Here is a 21,663-nt window from a genome sequence, read left to right on the forward strand (position 1 = left end):
TCAGCCAAAACAGCTGGGGAAAGGGTTCAGGCAGTGGGAACGGCAAGTATGGGACTTAGGGGCAGGACACACTACAGTCTGGATAACTGAAAGGCAGCTTTCAGTTTTGGTGGCTGGATAGTGGAGGGCAACAGGATAGCAAGCAACATGACTCTCTGGGCTTGTTTCACTAGATCTTCCCAAAGCACTGGACCTATTGAACCTTGAAATAGTATTCCCTCGATTTCCATGTTACCTCCACCTCTTGACTTTCTTCCATCTTAAATAGTGAATATTTGAATAGTGTTCCCCAAATTCATATCTGTTCCAAACCTCCAAATATGACCTTATTTGGAAATAGGGTCTTCACTGATGTAATAAGCCAAATAATTAGATGGATTAGAGTAGACTCTAAACCCAAGGATGGGTGTTCTTATAAGAAGCCCATGTGAAGACACACAGAGAGATGAAAGCCATGGTATGACAGAGCCAAGACTGGTGTGATGCAGTGTAAGCCAAGGAATGCCAAGGATTGTCACAACCACCAAAGCTGGGATATAGGCATGAAACAGAGTGGCCCTCAGAATGTCCAATGAACCAGACTTGCTGGCATCTTGAATTCAGACCTCTAGTTTCCCAAATTGTGAAACATTAAATTTCTCTAGTTTTAAGCCACCCAGTTTGTTGTAATTACAGCAGGCTTAGGAAACTAATATACATCTCTTCAAACGTGCATTCTCAGTCCTTTTCCTGGTTTCCACTTCCTGTGCGTATACTTGGTGTGATCCAAGGCTTCCATCTTCATGATACTCTCTTCGTACATCATCTCCCCAATACCTTTTGGCAAACAACCTTACTCCACTACCCAAGGCAAATAAGAAAGAAGTTTGAGGGTAGCCAGGGCACTTTCCTCTATTTGAACTTCCATATTCAGTTAGTCACCAAGTCCCATTGACACTACACTCTTTTTAAAAATAACTTTTCAAGAATAGGGGAGTAATATTTTAAAAGATATAGCATGAGTAAAGACACAGACCAATGGAACAGACTAGACATTCCAAAATAGACCCAAGTATATATGGAAATTCAGTAAATAATAAAGATGGTCACTAGGAAAAATATTAACTCTAAAAAAAATGGTGTTAGAACAACTGGATAGCCATTTCAAAAAAGGCAAATTAGAGCTTTATCTCATAGCATAGATCAGAATAAATTTCAAATGCATCAGTAATCTAAATTAAAAATAAAAGGCATGAAAGTACTAAGAAAACATAACTGAGTTTGGAAAGAACTTCTTAAAGCTGTAAAACAAGATCCCAAAGCAACAACAGAAAGTCTAAATTTGACTACATAAAAATAAATTTTTTGGCAAGGTATATGACATTACAAGCAAAGTCAAAAGCCAAATCACAATTTTGTGGAAAATGTTTGCAACTTATGTTGGGGCTCATCTCTTTAATACATAAAGAGTGCCTAAAAATTAAAAAAAAAAATGAAATTCAAGACCTGAGAGAAAAGTGGACAAAATCATAAACAGATAATCCAAGAAAGAGATATACAGCTGATTTAAAAAAAATTTTTTTATATTTAAATTCAATTTGGTTAACATACCCTGTATTATTACTTTTAGGGGTAGAATTCAGTGATTTATCAGTTGTGTATAACACCCAGTGCTCATTACATCAAGGGCCCTCCTTCACACCCATTACCCAGTTACCATTTCCCCTCACCCACTTCCCCTCACTTTGTTTCTTTTTTTTTTGTTTTTTTTGTTTTTTAAAGATTTTATTTATTTATTTGACAGAGAGAGATTACAAGTAGGCAGAGAGGCAGGCAGAGAGAGAGAGGAGGAAGCAGACTCCCTGCTGAGCAGAGAGCCCGATGCGGGACTCGATCCCAGGACCCTGAGATCATGACCTGAGCAGAAGGCAGCAGCTTAACCCACTGAGCCACCCGGGCGCCCCTCACTTTGTTTCTTATGGTTAAAATTTTCTTATAGTTTGCCTCCCCTTCTGTTTCCCTCTTATTTTGTTTTTCCTTCTTTTCCCCTTTTTCATCCATTTTGTTTAATAAATTCTACATAGGAGTGAAATCATATGGTATTTGTCTTTCTCTGACTAACTTATTTCCCTTAACCTAATACCCTCTAGTTCTATCCATGTCAGTGCAAATGGCAAGATTTCATTCTTTTCGATGGCTCAGTAATCTTCTATTGCATGTATATACCACATATTTTTTATCCATTCATCTGTTGATGGACATCTCAGCTCTTTCCATAGTTTGGCTATTGTGGACATTGCTGCTATAAACATTAGGGGTGCATGTGCTCTTTCAAATCACTGTTTCTATCCTTTGGATAAATACATGGTAGTGCAATTGCTGGGTTATAAGGTAGTTCTATTTTCAACTTTTTGAGGAACCTGCATACTGATAACCACAATGGCTGTACCAGTTTGCATTCCTACCAACAGTGTAAGAGGGTTCCCCTTTCTCCACATCTTCCCAACATCTGTTTTTTCCTGACTTGTTAACTAGAAATTCTGACTGGTATGAGGTATTGTGATTTGGCTTTGTGTTTGCCTGATGCCTCGTGATGTTGAGCATTTTTTTTAAAAAGATTTTATTTATTTATTTGACAGAGAAATCACAAGTAGGCAGAGAGGCAGGCAGAGAGAGAGGAGGAAGCAGGATCCCCGCTGAGCAAAGAGCCCGATGCGGGCCTCGATCCCAGGACTCTGGGATCATGACCTGAGCTGAAGGCAGAGGCTTTAACCCACTGAGCCACCCAGGCGCCCCGATGTTGAGCATTTTTTAATGTGTCTGTTGGCCATTTATATGTCTTCTTTGGAAAAATATCTCTTTTGTCTTCTTCCCATATCTTGAGTGGATTTTTGTGTTTTGGGTGTTGAGTTTGATAAGTTCTTTATAGATTTTTGGATACTAGCCCTTTATCTGATAAGTCATTTGCAAATATCTTCTCCCATTCTGTCAGTTGCCTTTTAGTTTTGTTGACTATTTCCTTGGCTGTGCAAAAGCTTTTTATCTTGATGAATTCCCAATAGCTCGATTTTGTTTTGTCTTTGGAGATGTGTCTAGCAAGAATTTGCTGTGGCTGAGGTCAAAGAGGTTGCTGCCTGTGTTCTCCTCTAGGATTTGATGGATTCCTGTCTCACATTTAGGTCTTTCAACAATTTTGAGTTTATTTTGGTGTATGGTATAAGAAAGTGGTCCAGTTTCATTCTTCTGCATGTGGCTGTCCAATTTTTCCTACACTATTTATTGAAGAGACTGTCTTTTTTCCATTGGACATTCTTTTCTGCTTTGTTGAAGATTAGTTGGCCATAGAGTTGAGGGTCCATTTCTGAGATCTCTATTCTGTTCCATTGATCCATGTGGCTGTTTTTCTGTCAGTACCATACAGTCTTGATGATTACAGCTTTGTAATAGAGTTTGAAGTCCAGAATTACAATGCCACCAGGTTTGGTTTTCTCTTTCGACAGTCCTCTGGATAGTAGGGTTCTTTTGGGTTGCATATATATTTTAGGGTTGTTTGTTCCAGCACTGTGAAAAATGTCTGTAGTATTTTGGTAGTGATTCCACTGAATATGTAGATTACTTTGGGTAGCATAGATATTTAAACAGTATTTGTTCTTCCAACCCATGAGCATGGAACATTTTTCCATTTCTTTGTGTCTTCCTCAATTTCCTTCATGAGTGTTCTATAGTTTTCTGAGTCCAGATCCTTTGCCTCCTTGGTTAGGTTTTTTCCTAGGTATCTTATGGGGTTTTGGTGAAATTTTAAATGGTATCAATTCTTTGATATCTCTTTCTTCTTCTTCATTGTTAGTGTATAGAAATGCAACTGACTTCTGTGCATTGATTTTATACCCTGCAACCCTGCTGAATTCCTGTATCAGTTCTAGCAATTTTTTTGGTAGTCTTTTGGGCTTTCTACTTCAAGTATCATGTCATCTGTGAAAAGTGAGAGCTTGACTTCTTCTTTGGATGCTTTTTATTTCTTTTTTTGTCTGATGGCTGAGGCTAGGACTTCTAGTACTGTGTTAAACAACAGTGGTGAGAGTGGACATCCTTGTCATGTTCCTGACCCTAGGGGAAAAGCTCTCAGTTTTCCCCTTTGAGGATGATATTTGATGTGGATATTTTATATGTGGCTTTTATGATATAGAGTTATGTTCCTTCTATCAGTACATGGTGGGGGGTTTTAATCAAGAAAAGATACTGTATTTTTTCAAATGCTTTTTCGGTACCTATTGAGAGGAGCATATTTCTTATCCTTTCTTTTATTAATGTGATGTATCACATTGGTTTATTTGCAGATGTTCAACCACCCTTGCAGCCCAAGAATAAGTCCCATTTGGTCATGGTGAGTAATCCTTTTAATGTACTGTTAGATCCTATTAGTTATCTTGGTGAGGTTTTTTGCATCCATGTTCATCAGGGATATTGGTCTGAAATTCTTTTTGGTCGGGTCTTTGTCTGCTTTTGGGATCAAGGTAATGCTGGCCTTATAGAATGAGTTTGGAAGTTTTCCTTCCATTTCTATTTTTTGGAACAATTTCAGATGAATAGGTATTAATTCTTCTTTAGGTGTTCGGTAGAATTCTCCTGGGAAGCCATCCAGCCCTGGACTCTGGTTTATTGGGAGATTTTTGATTACCAATTCAATATCTTTGCTGGTTATAGGGTTATTTAGGTTTTTAAAATTTCTTCCTTAGTTTTTGTAGTTTGTGTGTTTCTAGGAATTTATCCATTTCTTCTAGTGTGTCTGATATAAGGATGGCCACTCCAGGTTTGTTTGTTTGTTTTTATGTCCATTGGCATGTTAAATGGTTCTCCACCCCTCACTTTCAACCTGGAAGTGTCTTTGGGCTTAAAATGGGCCTCTAACAAGCAGCATATTGACGGGTCTTCTTTTGTTGTTGTTGTTGTTGTCGTCTTAATCCGTTCTGATGCCCTCTGTTTTGTTTTGTTTTTTTAAAGATTTTTAATTTTATTTATTTGACAGGCAGAGATCACAAGTGTGCAGAGAGGCAGCAGAGAGAGAGGGAGAAGCAAGCTCCCTGCTGAGCAGATAGCCCGATGCAGGGCTTAATTCCAGGACCCTGGGATCATGACCTGAGCCAAAGGCAGAGGCTTTAACCCACTGAGCCACCCCGGCACCCCACCCTCTGTTTTTTGATTGGAGAATTTAGTCCACTTACATTCAGAGTAATTATTGAAAGATAGACTTTAGTGCCATTGTATTTCCTGTAAAGTTGCTGTTCCCACAGAATGTCTCTGTTTGTTTCTGGTCTTCTTAAATTTTGGGTTCTCTCTCCACTCAAAGGATCCTTTTTAATATTTCTTGCAGAGCTGGTTCAGTGTTCACAAATTCCTTTAGTTTTTGTTTGTCCTGGAAACTCTTTATCTCTCCTCCTATTCTGAGTGACAGTCTTGCAGGATAAAGCATTCTTGGCCACATATTTTTCCCATATTTTATATGTATCATGCCAGTCCTTTCTGGCCTGCCATGTCTCTATGAACAGTTCTGCTGCCCGCCTTTTGTGTCTATCCTTGTAGGTTAAGGACCTCTTGTCCTGAGCTGCTTTCAGGATTTCCTCTTTGTCTTTGAAATTTGCATACTTTACTCTAGCATGTTGAGGAGTTGACTTAATTTTGCTAATTTTAGCAGAGGGGGGAGATATCTGTGCCTCCTGGACTTGAATGTCTATTGCCTTCCCCAGATTAGGAATGTTCTCAGATACAATTTGTTCAAATAAATCTTCTGTGTTTTCCTCCCACTCCTCATCTTCTGGGACCCCCTATAATATAGATATTATTTCCCTTTAAGGAATTGCTCAGTTCTCTAAGTCTCCTTTCAGGATCTAATAGTTTTCTTTCTATCTTCTTTTCAGCTTACTTACTTTCCATCATTTTATCTTCTATATCATTGATTCACTCCTCTGCTTTTTTCATCCTCATCTATCTGGCCTCCACTTAGGACTGCACCTCAGAAATAGCATAGCATTTTAAATTTCAGCCTGACTAGATTTTAGTTCTTTTATCTCTACAGTAAGGGGTTCTTTAGAGTTTTCTATGCTTTTTCCAAGCCCAGCTAGTTTCTTTATAATTGTTTTAAATTCTAGTTCAGACATCTTATATCTGTACCTCCTACCTTCCAAATTGTGATCACTTTTCTACTTGTAGATTTGCAGCATTTCTTTTCTCAGATCTCTGATTGATTTCTCAGGTGTTCAGAATGATTTGATACCTACTTGTATTCTAGGAATGAGACAAAATTAGGGTCCCCCTACTATGCCATCTTAACCTCATCTTTTTTTTTTTAATTAATTTATTTATTTGAGAGAGAGAGAGAGAGAGAGAGAGAGAGTGTTCCAGCCTTGTAGGAAGGCACAGAGGGAAAAGAAGGGGGAAATTAAAGCAGACTCCATGCTGGGCACAGAGCCCAATAGGGGGATCTATTCCACAACCCTAAGCTTAGGACCTGAGCCAAAACCAAAAGTCAGATGCCTAACTGACTGCACCACCCAGGCGCCCTTTGAGTTGACTCTTAAATATGTGAAAAGAGGGGCGCCTGGGTGGCTCAGTGGGTTAAAGCCTCTGCCTTCGGCTCAAGTCATGATCTCAGGGTCCTGTGATCAAGCCTCCCATCCGGCTCTCTGCTCAGCAGGGAGCCTGCTTCCCCCCCCCCCCACCCCACCTACTTGTGATCTCTGTCAAATAAATAAATAAATAAAATCTTCAAAAATATACGCAAAAATATGTTGAAATATATTAATAATAAAATAAACACTATGCAAATTAAAACCATACAGGGATATCATTTCTCACCAGTCAGTTTGACAATAATACAAAAGCTTGGCAATATACTTTGTTGGTGAGGCTGTTGGGGAAATAAGCAGTCATACAATGCCAGTAGGAATACAAAATGATGCAATCCCTGATGAGGGAAATTGGACAATATGTAACAACAAGAATTATGTATTTATCCAGGAAAACCACTTCTAGGAAACTACCTTGAAAGTAAACATCCACAAATATGAAAGAATGCATGTACAATATTCTTCATTACGATATTACTTCTAATTGTAAGAGAGTGGAGACAACCCAAACAGCCACTAATAAATTAAACTGCAGTACAGCTATATGATGGAGTACTATAGAGTCATAACAAAACATATGAAATATTTCTATAGACTGATATGGAGTGATTTCCAGGATATTATTAAGTGGAGAAAAATGAAGTGTAAAAAATAAGAGAACATAAGAATATGTATTATATATTATATATATAGTATATGTGTGTGTTTTGAGGGGAGAAAAGGAAACAAAGGAAGGATAAAACAAAGACTAATGTTAATATCTGCTTCTGGAGTTGGTGGGAAGAGAATGAAGGAAAGGGAAATGAGTGGCACTTCTTTGAATATGCTTTTTTATATTGTTCTGCTTTTGAACCAAGTAAAAGTCATCCATAAAGCAATTTAATAAAATGTAATAAATAAAAAGATTTTTAAAATTCAAAACTAAAATCAAATATAAAAAGAAGCAAATGAATCTCTATCAAGTTATTATCAAGATTTCTTGGCAGTCCCTTTATGTCCTCAGAATATATCTCACTAAGTATGTACAGAGGACTATGTTCAAAGTTATTTGAATTACTCTGTTCTGTACTATATATTGTACAATGATTTCACATCTTTGATGTTCTTAATTCTAAAGGAAAAGGGGAGACTACAAATGCTTAAAGTCCACTTCATAGATTTATGATTGGTATTAATATTAAAATTGTGGTTCTAAAGCTATTTTATGTATACAATTTTGTAGAATGTAAATATGTGAATGCTATTAGGAACCAGGATTTTCACAGTGGTCATGTAGAATGTTCTTGATCTTAGAAGATGCTTATTGAGGGGTGCCTGGGTGGCTCAGTCAGTTCACTCTTGATTTGGGCTCAGGTCATGATCTCAGGGTCATGAGATCAAGCAGGGAGTCAGGGTCTGTACTTAGTGCTTGGGATTCCCTCCCTCTCCCTCTGCCCCCTGCCCAGCTTGTGCTCTCTCTCTCTAAAATAAATAAATAAAATTCTTAAAAAAAAAAAAAAAGATGCCCACTGAAGTTTTTCCAATGAAATTTCATGATGTCTGCAACTTTCTTTTAAATGATTCAGAAAAAAAAAAGGCATGTGAGAAACATAAATCAAAGGGAGTAAAATATGAGCAATTGATGAGTCTAGCTGAAGAATAGTGATCTTTGTATAATTCTCATTTTTTCAATTTTTCTTAAGTTCAAAATTCCAATAATAATTTTTAAAATTGGGGCGCCTGGGTGGATCAATTGTCTACTTTTGGCTCAGGTCATGTTCCCAGGGTCCTGGTATCAAGCCCTGCACTGGGCTCCCTGCTTCTCCCTCTCCCTCTGCCCTCCCTACCGCCTCAATGCTCTTCACTCTTGTCTCCTTCTTTCAAATAAATAAATAAAAACTCTTTTAAAATATTAACTAAAAATTAAAAAAATTAGAATAAGTGATATATCTTACTTGGCATTTTATAAAACACATGTTTAATAATTAGAAATACATCCTTTATTTTAATAAAAATAAGCTAGATTTTTGCTTCAGTAAGAATCATCAGCAAAAGTATCAAGGTCTTAGAAATTCTATCAAAGTTTTATTTCTTGCTCATGCTTTCTACCTATCACAGTCAACACAGTCTGGTGCAAGAGGAGAAAGAGAGCTGTGGAAGTTCTCTTCCAAATAATGAAATGCCTGATTAGAAATGACATGTGTTTAACTTTTTAATCATATGACCCAACTCACCCCTAAAGGGAATAAGAAATTGGGAATTACTTGATGGGCAGTATTAATTACCATCTCACTTGTTCATTATGTTTCATGTCACAGTAAACATTGGTAAATATTAGAAGTTAATATAATGTAGTGGTTAAGAACACAGATTCTGCAACCAGATTACCAGTTACTAGCTCAATCACTTGGCAGCTAATCTTGGGCAAGTTACTTAATCTCTTTGTGCCTCGGTTTCTTCAGGTATAAAAATTGGGTCTAATAATAAGTAGCTAGAAAGATTATGTGAGTTAACATAGTTAAAGCATTTACAACAATGGCTGGCATAGCACTATCATCAATAGCACTAGTATTTTATAGTATGAAACTCAGGATAATACATTAAAGAAATTTCTCATGTCCCTCCCCCAAATCAAGCAATACAAAGATTTACAGTGAAAAGTGAGTTTCTCTCACACATCACAGCCTCACCACCAGTTTTTCTCCCCAGATACCACAGTTACCAGCTGTGGCATTTAGGGATTTATTGCCTTCCAGCCCCCCATCTCCTCTTCATTTCTCTGTTTCTGAAAAATTGAACATCTTTCCTTGCCCCCCAGCCACAGTGTTCACCTTTCCCAGGAGAGGACACTGGTGGGACTTTGGAGGAAAGATGGGCTTCTCTTCCCTGTTCTGGTGGGCTTTCTGCTCTTGTGCCTGTGGTGCTAGGCAGGTATGTGGGAAACCCACTGATGGTGGGGGCCCAGCTGGCTTCTCCTGGGCCAGCTCTGCAACACTCCTATAAGCAATTCCTGGCAGGTTTCTACTGTGATCACTGTGGCCCAGCCAGCTTCCCATCAAGTTCAATGACACTCTCCATGGCAGTTCCCCCAGAGAATTCCATTAGCACCCCCAGCGAGTGATTTCTTTCTCACCAGTCTTAGACTACGAGTTCTTCACTGGAGGTATTTCCAGCTTGTCATTCCTTGCCTGTCAACTGTGAACCAGCTCCGACTTGAGGCAACCCAGCAAAATATTACATCATGGTGGGGAGGTGTCTTCTCCCTCTCTAAGAAGATCTGGGTCTAGCCTTGAGCTTCCACCTTTCAAGTTCATTTCTTTCTTGGATACTCTTTCTCAGCCCTAAGGTATTTCTTCAGAGTTCCCTATTCTCACTCAGTAAATTTCTTATAAATAGCCACTTTTTTTTCAGGAATGATTTTGTGATTTTTTTTTTTCAGAAACTTGGCTTCCAGATCACTGTGGGCAAGACCCAACTTGGCTAGAAGAGGCAATCCCTTGGCAGAGCCACACGGACAGCTCAGCTGGCTAAATTTTATTCTCAGAGAGGATCAGAGATAAAAACTCTCGGATTTCCTTGAAGTCTTGTTTTAGCAGCGAGGAGGGTGTAACTCTCATACTGAAAAGCAAGTAGTTTCAAGAAAAACTTCCATTATATGGTAGTCTTATAATGTATGCGATTGTGTTACACAAATTCAACTATAGGCATTCAGCAGAATTGTAAAAATAACAATAATAGTATACTAACGAGAGAAAAAACAGGACAAACCAACATTAAGTGCAAAGCAAGCTTTCACCTGCCATTCTTCTCCCAGCATGGAACTAGAGTCCATTCAGTCTCCTCTGGTCCTAAGTGCCTCTCTGCCCCAAGCATGAGTCCAGTGCTTAAATATCTAGTGTTTAATATGGCCTCTAAAAGCTGGCTAACTTCTTCATCTGGTGCTCAACCGAACAATCAACAATCTTCCCCAACATTGTCGGCTACCTGGCTGCACTGGACTAACAGAGAAAATACAACAGTCTCCAATTTGATGTCTCTCCCAGGGTTTTCATGGGTCACTTTTGACCATAGGAATGTGTGTTTCTCTATTGAGTTCCTGTAACTATAAAGTTACCCTACCACATGAGATAAGACTTTTCTGGAGTCTCAAAGCTGACTAGAATCTGGTTTTGTCCATATTGTCAAGGCACATATTTTCTGAAAGCCAGGACTAACCCTACAACTGGGTTCAGTAGGGGCCATCAAGGAGATAAGATTAAAGGAAAGTCGATCAACCATGCTATACCCCATTTTCTATTCCCTTCACACACACACACACCTACTCCCCATAAAAACAAAAAGTCTTAGAGAAAAATTTTTAATCTGATTGAGCTACCTGAATGACTCAGCCCTTCAATCCTCAGTAGGCTCACAAGGATCAGTTTATACCCTTAACCAGCTTGCTATTTAAATCCTACTGACTTTGGGATGCCTGTGTGGCTCAGTCAGTTGGGCATCTGCCTTTGGCTTTGGTCATAGTCGAGTCCCATTTTGGGCTCCTTGGTCGGAGAGGAGCCTGCTTTTCCCTCTGCCTGCTCTGCCTGACACTCCCCCTGCTTGTGCTCATTCTCTCTGACAGATAAATAGAATCTTTAAATAAATAAATAAATCCTACTGACTTCTCCAGTATCTTTTTTTTTTTTTTAACTTGGCCCCTTTTCCATTAATGCAAAAAAAAAAAAAAAGTCTATTAGTTTTCCAGGCTTACCAAAACAAATTGCCACAAACTTCGCGGCTTAACACAGCAGGAATTTATTCTCTCACATCTCTGGAGACCAGAAGTCCAAAGTCAAGGTGTTGGTAGGGTTGTACTCCTTCCAGAGCTCTGGGGGAGTCTTTGTTCTTTGCCTCTTCAGGCTTCTGGTGGCTGTCAGCATCCTTGGGTTTGTGGCTGCTTGTTTCCCAAGGCCTTCCTCTGTGCGTACCTCCTCTGTGTGTTTCAGGGGAACTTTTGTCATTGGATTTAGGATCGACCCAGATAATCCAAGGTGACCTCATTTCAAGATCCTGAACTTAATTCCATCTGCAAAGACACTTTGTCTAAGTAGCCTCATATTTATAGGTTCCAAGGGGTCGGGACATGAATGTGTCCTTTTTGTGCAGCCACCATTCAACTCATTACATAATGATGCTGAGTCCTTCGTGTGGGTGGTGGGTGGGGATAAGGCTGGATACTCCTGTAATTTAACTTTTTCTTTTACCCTGGTCATGATGAACAGATCAAGTCAGCAGCCAGTATCAACTCCCTGGGAAACTGGGATGAGGTCCTGCATCTGGCCAAATACAATTCAAAGTGATCTTCAATGGCCATGAAAATGTTCTGGAAAAGCACAGCTGCCCAGGTGAGGAAGTGTGCCAAGAGAAGTTGCTTTCTGGGCTGCAGGCAGCAGGGCATGCAGTACTTGGAAGTGCTGCAGCAGCTGTGGGGCAAGCAGCCTTCACAGTGGTACTGCTTTGTGCCAGGGACATTGACATTCCAGCGGCCATTCACTGGCAAATCCTCTCTTTCACAAATATATCTGACAGAGCTTCCCTTGAATGGAGTTCCAGCACTGGGGGCCAGGCTGGCCTGCTACTGCCCAGCTAAAATTACACTTTCCACTGGGATGGGCTGCTCATGGTCTTGAACCTGGTCTGGATCTCTCGCTGCCCCCTCCCCCTGCTTGAAGGTGCTAAGAAGGAAGTAGACCAGCGAGAGCCAGAAGACCAGGGCAAGCAGCCAGCGCTTCCTGGGGAGGAAACGGCGCCATGCCCCGACGGCTAGGTTCAGGGTGCCAGGCACGAATGTGGGGCATGGCGGCCAGGCTGTGGAGCTCGGCAGGCCTGGGCCCAGGGGGCATAGACCCTACTTGGCCAGCAGCCCCAGCCGTTGAAGTGGGTGGCAGTCCAGCCAGTGGCCAGCAGCCACCAACTACTCTTCACTGTTCAAATTATTGTGTAATTTCATCTTGACAGATGAAACAGCTTCTGGTCATAGTCTTCCAGAGATATTCTTTGGCTGTTCAGTGTGTGTGTGTGTGAGAGAGAGAGAGAAAGAGATCTCTGTACAATGTTTTTTTAAAATAATTCAACCATTTTTGCATACTAGCACACATAGATCTTTCTCATTTTTAACAGTTGCATAGTATTCCATTGTGTAGATATACCATCCCTTATTTAAGCAGTTACTTATTAATGGAAAATTAGATTATTTCCACTCTTTTCTTCCCACAAATACTATAATAGTATTTTTTTTACGTAGAAAAGCAATTTATTCCATTATAAGCACTTACACAGTTAGTCATGGAGAGTAACAGGCCTGCTGATGAAACAGGTCACCCAAAATAGAGATGGTACCAAACTAGTGGTCAAGGACTAACTCTAAAAAAAAAAAAAAAAGCAACTCTTATCCAGGATTAATTTAATTTTAAAAACAAATACAAGCTATCAATTCACTCTTCTCAACTCAACTGGACAGTCTACCTGTGGTATGACTGTCAGGTAAAAACATCCATCTTTACAACTTGGTGGTCCCAAGTGTTTTAAAAAAACCATTTCACAGAAAGGAAAGAAATATGAAAACAGCTCAAGAAATACACTAACAAGCAAAAAAATATATGGGGAAAGAGGAACACATAGTTTTTGTTTTTTTTTTTTAAGATTTTATTTATTTATTTATTTGACAGAGAGAGGGAGATCACAAGTAGGCAGAGAGGCAGGCAGAGAGAGAAGGGGAAGCAGGCTCTCTGCTGAGCAGAAAGCCCGACGTGGGACTCGATCCCAGGACCCTGAGATCATGACCTGAGCCGAAGGCAGCGGCTTAACCCACTGAGCCACCCAGGCGCCCAAGAGGAACACATAGTTTTGACTTAACTGAAGAAACTGAGAGGAGACTGGTCTACATAGGGAAATGTGTGTCCTGGAAAGTCAGGTGTGAAAACTTTAGAATAGGAATTTATATGACTTGAATCTCCCCCATTTCCTGAATAAAAACAACATCTTGTGGTATTTATACTTCATGGCTCAGACATCTACCTCACTTGGCTCTATCCTTCCTCACTTTAGCCTTTACTTAAAAGGAGTCTGTAAAACTTGGGGATATAGCCTAAGAAGAAAAATAACCACACCCAATATTCCCCTTTCTGTGGCTACTTTAGACCTTTTGTTACTAGAAAATTCCTGAAGAAAATTTAAATATAAGTCTGTGGCTTTACTGAATCAAGTCCCCCAGTTAATATTTAGAAAACACCCTCTGGGGGCGCCTGGGTGGCTCAGTGGGTTAAAGCCTCTGCCTTCGGCTCAGGTCGTGATCCCAGGGTCCTGGGATCGAGCCCCACATCGGGCTCTCTGCTCCACAGGGAGCCTGCTTCCTCCTCTCTCTCTGCCTGCCTCTCTGCCTACCTGTGATCTCTGTCTGTCAAATAAATAAATAAAATCAAAAAAAAGAAAAAGAAAACACCCTCTGTTTGGGCTAGTAACATCGTTGATGGTACCTATCATAGAGGGATAGCCAAACAAAGTCTGTGTCTCAAAACCAGTGTTAAATCAATCTCAGGGTTGAGAGGGGGTAAAGAGGGGAGTCTAAAATCACAAGAAGTGCAGACATATCTAGGACCCTTGTCCTGGATCCACGCTTCCTTCAGGATCTTCATCATTGTAAATGTTCTCTGCCATTTGCCACACTTGCATGATATTGTCTTCTGATACAGAACAAATCACCCAAGGTTCATTGGGATTCCAGGAGAAATCAGATATCTTGGCAGTGTGACCACCATGAATAAGCAACAATTCTGGTGGTCCATCTTCTGCATCTTCCAGGGATTGTTCCTCTCCAATTTTACTTAAAACCCAAACATTCAGTCTGCGATCAGTACCACTGGAAGCCAAAATGGTCTCATTGTGAGGCGACCACTGAACCTGGAATATTTCATCCTTATGTGATTCAAAGGAATGCAACTTAAGTTTCAGATTTCTCAGATCCCACAAGGCAACAGTCTTGTCGGCTGATCCTGTGGCCAGAATGAACTCACTGTAAGGACTGAAAGAAAGGCAGTTCACTTCAGCAGTGTGAGCATCAACTGAGTGGCTTGGTTTGGAAGTATTGTTTGAATGAGTATCCCAGATCATAAGTTTCTGATCATCAGCAACTGACCCAGAGACTCATGATGCCAGGAAACGTCTTCTACTACCGCTGTATGCCCTGTAAAGATGGTCTTCGCATCCACAACTTTTCCTTCCTTTGGAACAGCACTGATGTCCCAGAGGCAGATGGTATGGTCGTCTGAAGCACTAAGTAAGTGCCCACTGAGATTTGGGTTCCAAGAAAGTCCATAGCCCTCCTTCTGATGTCCACGGAGACGCAAGTCTGGGTTGCACTCTCCAGAAGGGTCTGGTTTGGAAGGATGTTTTGTATAGTCAAAAACAAGAACATCACTGGATGATATCTTTGTCGCAATGATGCAAGGGTTCTGGGGCATATAACGTGCCTGGTTTACTTCTCCTTCATGGTTGATCTTGATTTCTATTTCAGTTTTTCCACTAACTGAGCCAAAACCTCCAAATTCTCCTTTCTCACCATCGTAGGTGAAGCATCAAACTGAGCATCATCGTTAGGGAGCTGCACACTGGCTATCACAAGATGGTTTTGTTCATCGGACTTGTGTGTTCCCAGGACAAGTTGATGAATGCTGAAGTCTTTCCCTTCTGGTCTGGTTACATCTGGAAGTCACTGTGCAGTTAGGCTAGGCCACTCCAGGGCATGGGTCATCACCAAATCGTAAAGAAAAGCGGTGTTCTTTTTCCATATTTTGTACTCTTCGTTGATCACACGTTCTTCCACTGCGTCATCAAAGGCTGCTTCCTTGTCGGCCATGGCGGGCAGGCAAGCCGGGGGGATCCCGGGGTTGAGCGTTGCGGGAGGGGCAGGGAGGCTATGGGCCTATAATAGTATTCTTATTTGAGAGGTCCATATGCCCATGTATAAGCCTATCTTATCTGAAAAATCACTTCCTGGAAAAGATTCTACCTTCTTAAATTCTCTCCAAGCTATCTCCAGGCTTACTGCTTCCACCATATTATATGCATGCTTCATTTAAAAAAATTAGTGTTTTTTATTAATTAAAATTAAGAAAGCATTTTGCATACATTTTAATCATTTAAAAAAACATGTAAAATTAGGGGTGCCTGGTTGGCTCTGTTGGTTAAGCCTCGGATTGTTGATTTTGACTCAGGTCATGGTCTCAGGGTCATGGGATTGAACCCCATATCTGGCTCTGTGATCAGCAGAGTCTGCTTGTCCCTCTCCCTCTGCTCCTCCCCACCACTAGCTCTCTCTCTCTTTCTCCCACTCAAATAAATAAACATTCATTTTTAATTTTTTAAAAGATTTTATTTATTTTTTTGACGTGGAGAGAGAGATCAAGTAGGCAGAGCAGCAGGCAGAGAGAGAGGGGGAAGCAGGCTCCCCACTAAGCGAAGGCAGAGGCTTAACCCCCTGAGCCACCTAGGCGCACCTAAATAAACCTTTAAAAACCATGTAAAATCAGTGAAAAACATAACCCAAAGAAGATTATCATCAGATTTTTTTAAAAAGATTTTATTTATTTATTTGACAGAGAGAGAGAGAGAGAGAGACAGTGAGAGAGAGAATACAAGCAGAGGGAGAGGGAGATGGAGAAGCAGGCTTCCCGCTGAGCCGGGAGCCCAATGTGGGGCTTGATCCCACGACCCTAGGATCATGACTTGAGCCATAGGCAGACACTTAACCCACTGGCCCACCCAGGTGTCCCTATCATCAAATATTTTGAGATAGGAATACCCATGCAGACACACACACACACACACACACACACTTTTTACGTCCTTAGAATAGAAATTTCTCCTTGGGAATCCATTATACACTTTTTAAAGTTGATTACATTTTCCTCATACTTGTGCCAAGTTGTCTGCTAAAGTAGTAACATAAAACTAGATGAAAATAGTTTAACACATTTTGAATTACTCCTGGTTACAACTTGATTGCTCATTTTATTCTTGCAGCAGCTAACTGCCTGTATCCTGGTACTATCCTCTGACATTTCCACTTCTTGTATTAGCATATCTGTTTTCTTGATTACCAAAACATCTTTCACTCTTCCTTCTCTTATTCTCCATCTATTCAGTCCTCATGTCCTGTTATCCCTTTTTCTTTTCTTTTGTTTGAAGTGAGGTATACGGAGATATCCAATTTCTATACAGTGAAATTCACCCTTTGTAGGTGCATAGATTTGATAAATGTCTGTAGCTACCACCATGATAAAAATACTATATGAAATACTTCCCATCACCCCGGAATGTTCCATGTGCCCCTTGGTAGGCAAATCCTTCCCATACTCCAGCACCTGGCTGTAACCACTCGTCCAATTCCTGTACCACTAGCTTTGTTTTATTCAGAATGTCATATCCACAGAATCATACGGTGTGTAGTTTGGCTTCCTTCACGCAGCATAAGGCTTTTGAAATTCATCCATGTTGTCGTCTCAGTAGGTCATCCCTTTTTATTGCACACTGTTCTGCTTATGAACGTACATTTTATCCGTTTGCGAGTCAATACTTCCAACTTTGGTGATTACGAATAATGCTGCTCTAAACGTTCCTGTCAGTCTTTGTGTGACTTAAGTTTTTTGTTTTCTTGAGTAAATACCTAGTAGTGAAATTTCTGCATTGTGTGGTACATATATATTTACTTTTATAAGAGACTGCCAAACTCTTTTTCAAAGTGGCTTGCTTTGCATCCTCCCCCAAATTTGGCCTTCTTTCTTTGTTTCTTTTTATTTTTTAAAACTTGATTTCTTTATTTGACAGAGAGAGCACGAATGGGAGGGGCAGAGGGAGAGGGAGAAAGAATCTCAAGCCCAGAGCCCGTCATGGGCCTCGATCTCATGACTCTGAGAAGGGGACCTGAGCTGAAACCAAGAGTCGGTCACTTAACCCACTGCATGACCCAGGTACCCTGGCCTTCTTTATTTCTGATGGAATGACTGCACTTGTCTCTGCGATGATCCCCTCCAGACTCTGTCTGATCCATCCCTCAAATGAGCCTCTAAAATGCCCTCCTCTCTTAAGTGGCTCTGATTTCCTCAGGATAAATTCCAAACTCTTCAGCCTGACCCGTACAAGACTCTTCCAGCTCTGAGCTCCTTCTTCACCCACACTTCCAACCACGTTCATTCCTATTCAGGTAGCAGGACACTGTCTCTAAGTTGCAGACTGGGCCCCTCTTTCCTAACTCGGAACTTCTGTGTGGCCTAATGTGGTTGTTTGGGCAGAGCATTTATTTTCTACATTGAATACCCAGCATGGATACACTCTCTGAATTTTGGGTAGTGCTGGCATTTATGCAACTGAGTATCTACCAGTGTACTTCTTCTCCAACTATTTTTTATGAAAATTTTCAAAAACTCAACAAAGTTGAAAAACTAGTGGAATGAACATTGATTCAACTCAACAAATGTTAATGTTTTGATAGGTTTAATTCCTTTAGCCATCTACCATACTTACATTCTTCTCCGTCCCCTTCTCTTCCTCCTCCTCCTTCCTTTCCTTCTTTCCCTCCCTGTCTTCCTCCTCCTCCTCCTCCTCCTCCCCCTCCTCCCTTCCTCCTCCTCCTCCTCCTTCTTCTCTTTCTCCTGTCCCTCTTCCTCCTCCTTTTGCTAAACCATTTCATATTTCAGATGTTTACTAAATCATTTGCTAAATACACTTTAAGTGTATGTATCTCCTAAAAATTAGAACCTCCTTCATAATTACATCATTACTTTACCTTAAGTAAATTTAAAACACCTTCTTATATTGTCTAATACTCTTTGTAGTAACAGTTTTTCTATTGTCCTCAAAATATATTTCACCTCGTTGTTTCCCAAGCCAGGATCCAATCAAGCTTCACACATGGCATCTCTCTACCATGTGAATGTTTAACTTTGATCGAGTCTGCATTTGTCCAGCTACCAGCTTCCTCACCTTGATGACTCAGTCGTGTCCCTGCCCTTCCAAGAAATCTCCCGTGAACCCCTAGCTCCACTCAAGTTCCCTGCCTTGCTGTAATTTCAAGACACCTATGTTTAAATCTATTGGGAGATTTGACAACTTTGTATGACAAACCTGTTGTTGAACTTTTCTGTTCCACAATTAGATTCCAAGCATCTGGAGGGGAAAAAAAATGTCTTCCTGCTAGATGGTAATTTCTCAATACACACTTAAAGAATAAGTGATAGACTGCGGTTCAGTTCTTTGGGCCCTCATTGGGGAGAGTTGCAATAAGTAAGTAGATTGTGAAGACCAGAACCAGGATGAAGAGGGAAAAGGAGAGGTAAGACAAAGGTTTGGAAGGGCCATTCCAAATACGGAATATTGCTTGGAGAGCTTTGAATCTGAGTTGTATACTCCTTCCCCTCTTTCAGTAGGTGAAACACTAGATGTTTACCATGAATTCAAGATAAATGTAGCATCTAGCAGCATCATACACGTTTTGGCCAGATTAATTCTTGAGAAAGAATTATAAAGACAAAAATCAAGGCTATTGTAGCCCAATGGCCCATTGCTGTTTACACAGCTGTTCTAGTGCTACTTTCCTAGCATGTTTTTAAGGAAATATCCACTTCCAGTGGGTCGCTAGATTGGGCCTTGACAACAACTTTACACCCATGGTCATGGGAGAAAATCACAATTCATCTACTTTGAACTTCTAGGATGAAATTTCTTCCTGAATAGTAACCTTTTCTGCAGTTAAATTTTCATCTCTGTGGCAGACTTTTCTTTTGAATAAACTTCTTCCAGATACTTCCTTCTTCTCCACTTCCCATCACCTGTGGGATTAATTCCAGGATCACACATTTACTTTGCTTCCAAAGTGACTCAGGGGCTGCACAGCAAGACTATTTTAGGTGGAGTGTTTCCTCCTGAGTCATCTTGTCCCCTGGTAGCAAGCATCCTGCGGATTTCCTCAGCTCTGCTGTTGAGAACAGGAAGCCAAGGCCAGAAATGGCCAGTAAGCACAGCAGCCCCAGTGACTCTCCCCGGTTCCTGGAGGACCAGCAAGAAAATCCGGATTTAGTAAGAATTCATTGGCAAGAAAATTGGGAATTTACTGGAGACTAATGGCTTCAGGGATCTACTTTATGAGCATACATATTTTTTTCAGGAGGCAGGTTAAAAAAGAGTTTTCTTAGAAATGAAATCAAGTAATTTTTTTTTCCTTGTCTGGGGAGACTTCATTAGATGTTTCCGTTAATGGGATCACCAAAATAAGGTCATTACTCAACTCCCCTTACCACAGTTTTATCAGGTTTTCCAGCCTGTCATATCCTCTTCATTACTTTTGTCACCATCACCTTTACTGAATGGTATTCCAAATGGCAATTTGTCCTGTACCTCAAGTCTTCATAACCACCTGTGACATAAAATCATCACTAGAGGCATCTTTCTGGGGTCAACTAAGACTGTGGAGTATTGGCAATGCATGCTGCCTTTCCCTGACCCTATGTCCACAGCAGACAGCACTCATCTATCTCGTTAACCTATCTGGTTACCAGTGTGTCTTCAAAATAACATTGTAGGCAGCCACTACCCAGGAATCAGAATATCCACATCCAAAACCTATTTGCAATGAAGAGGAAGGGATTAACATATAGAAGTGTATCAGGCAAGGGCAGTTGAAGAGTCCAAAGAATATAAAATTCTTGGATTTATCTCCAAGTTCTTGGGCAAGTTGAAATTTTTTTTTCTTATGTTCATTATTTTTTCCAAATGCAAAATGAGATTAACAATGCTTTCACCTTAATGTCATTGAACTCATTTTTTGTTTTAATATATGTGAAAGCTTCTAGAAGTTTCTAGCATGAAAAAGACATCTAATGAGTATTAGATGTCAATTCATCATGATTACTTTGAGGGACACCCTGGTTGGGAGTGACTTCTCATCTCAGTGGTATTGAAATTTACTAGAAGCCATAGTGTTGATAGAAGATGGAAAATCCTCAATGATTGCACTCTCTGTAAACTTTAACAAAAAGTATTTAGTCACTCTTCTTCAAAGTACAAAGTAATCAGCAATAAAAAACTTTGTAAAATCTCAGCTAAACCCTCTCAATTCCTTTTTCCATCCTCTGGCCTCACATCCTACCTCGCCTCTCACTTTCATGGTCACACCTTGTTTGTCTGTGGGAGCTACTATGACAAAATACTACAGACTAGGGTGCTTAAACAACAGAAATTTATTTTCTCAAGGTAATAGAAGCTTGAGGTCCAAGATCAAGATGTCGGCAGGTTTGGTTTCTCTTGAGACCTCTCTCCTTGGCTGACAGACAGCTACTTTCTTGTGTCCCCACTCAGCCTTTTCTCTGTGCTCCAGGTGCACTTGGTATCTCTTTGTGTGTTCAAATTTTTCTTCTTATAAGGACACCAGTCACATTGGATTTAGGCCCACCCTACCAGCCCCATTTTAACTTAATTACCACTTTAAATATGTCACATTCTGAGGTTATAAGGATTAGTGCTTTAACATAATGAATTTTGAGGGGATACAATTCAGCCCATAATACACCTTTAAACTTTGTCTTCATCAATTTCTGAAACTTTTTTTTTTAAAGATTTTATTTATTTATTTGTCAGAGAGAGAGAGGGAGAGCGAGCGAGTGAGCACAGGCAGACAGAGTGGCAGGCAGAGGCAGAGGCAGAAGCAGGCTCCCGCCAAGCAAGGAGCCTGATGTGGGACTCGATCCTAGGACGCTGGGATCATGACCTGAGCCGAAGGCAGCCGCATAACCAACTGAGCCACCCAGGCATCCCATCTGAAACTTTTTTTTTAAGGTTTTATTTATTTGACGCAGAGACAGAGAGTACAAGTAGGCAGAGCAGCAGGCAGAGGGAGAGGGAGAAGCAGGCTCTCTTGAGCAGGGAGCCTGATGTGGGGCTCGATCCCAGGACCCTGAGATCATGACCTGAGCCACCCAGGCAGGTGCCCAATTTCTGAAACATTTTAATCTTAAATTCCAGTATCCCACTTCTAAATCACTAAAGTCTATCTTTC

General features: G+C 40.5%; 2 pseudogenes; both read right to left on the reverse strand.

Annotated features, from left to right (window-relative positions):
• Positions 1 to 11,826: 11,826 nt before the first annotated feature.
• LOC116591124 lies at positions 11,827 to 12,904 on the reverse strand (annotated as a pseudogene).
• Positions 12,905 to 13,481: 577 nt separating this feature from the next.
• LOC116592605 lies at positions 13,482 to 15,532 on the reverse strand (annotated as a pseudogene).
• Between the last annotated feature and the right edge of the window lie 6,131 nt (positions 15,533 to 21,663).

Source organism: Mustela erminea, chromosome 1 (assembly GCF_009829155.1).
Source record: "Mustela erminea isolate mMusErm1 chromosome 1, mMusErm1.Pri, whole genome shotgun sequence".
Taxonomy (NCBI): domain Eukaryota; kingdom Metazoa; phylum Chordata; class Mammalia; order Carnivora; family Mustelidae; genus Mustela; species Mustela erminea.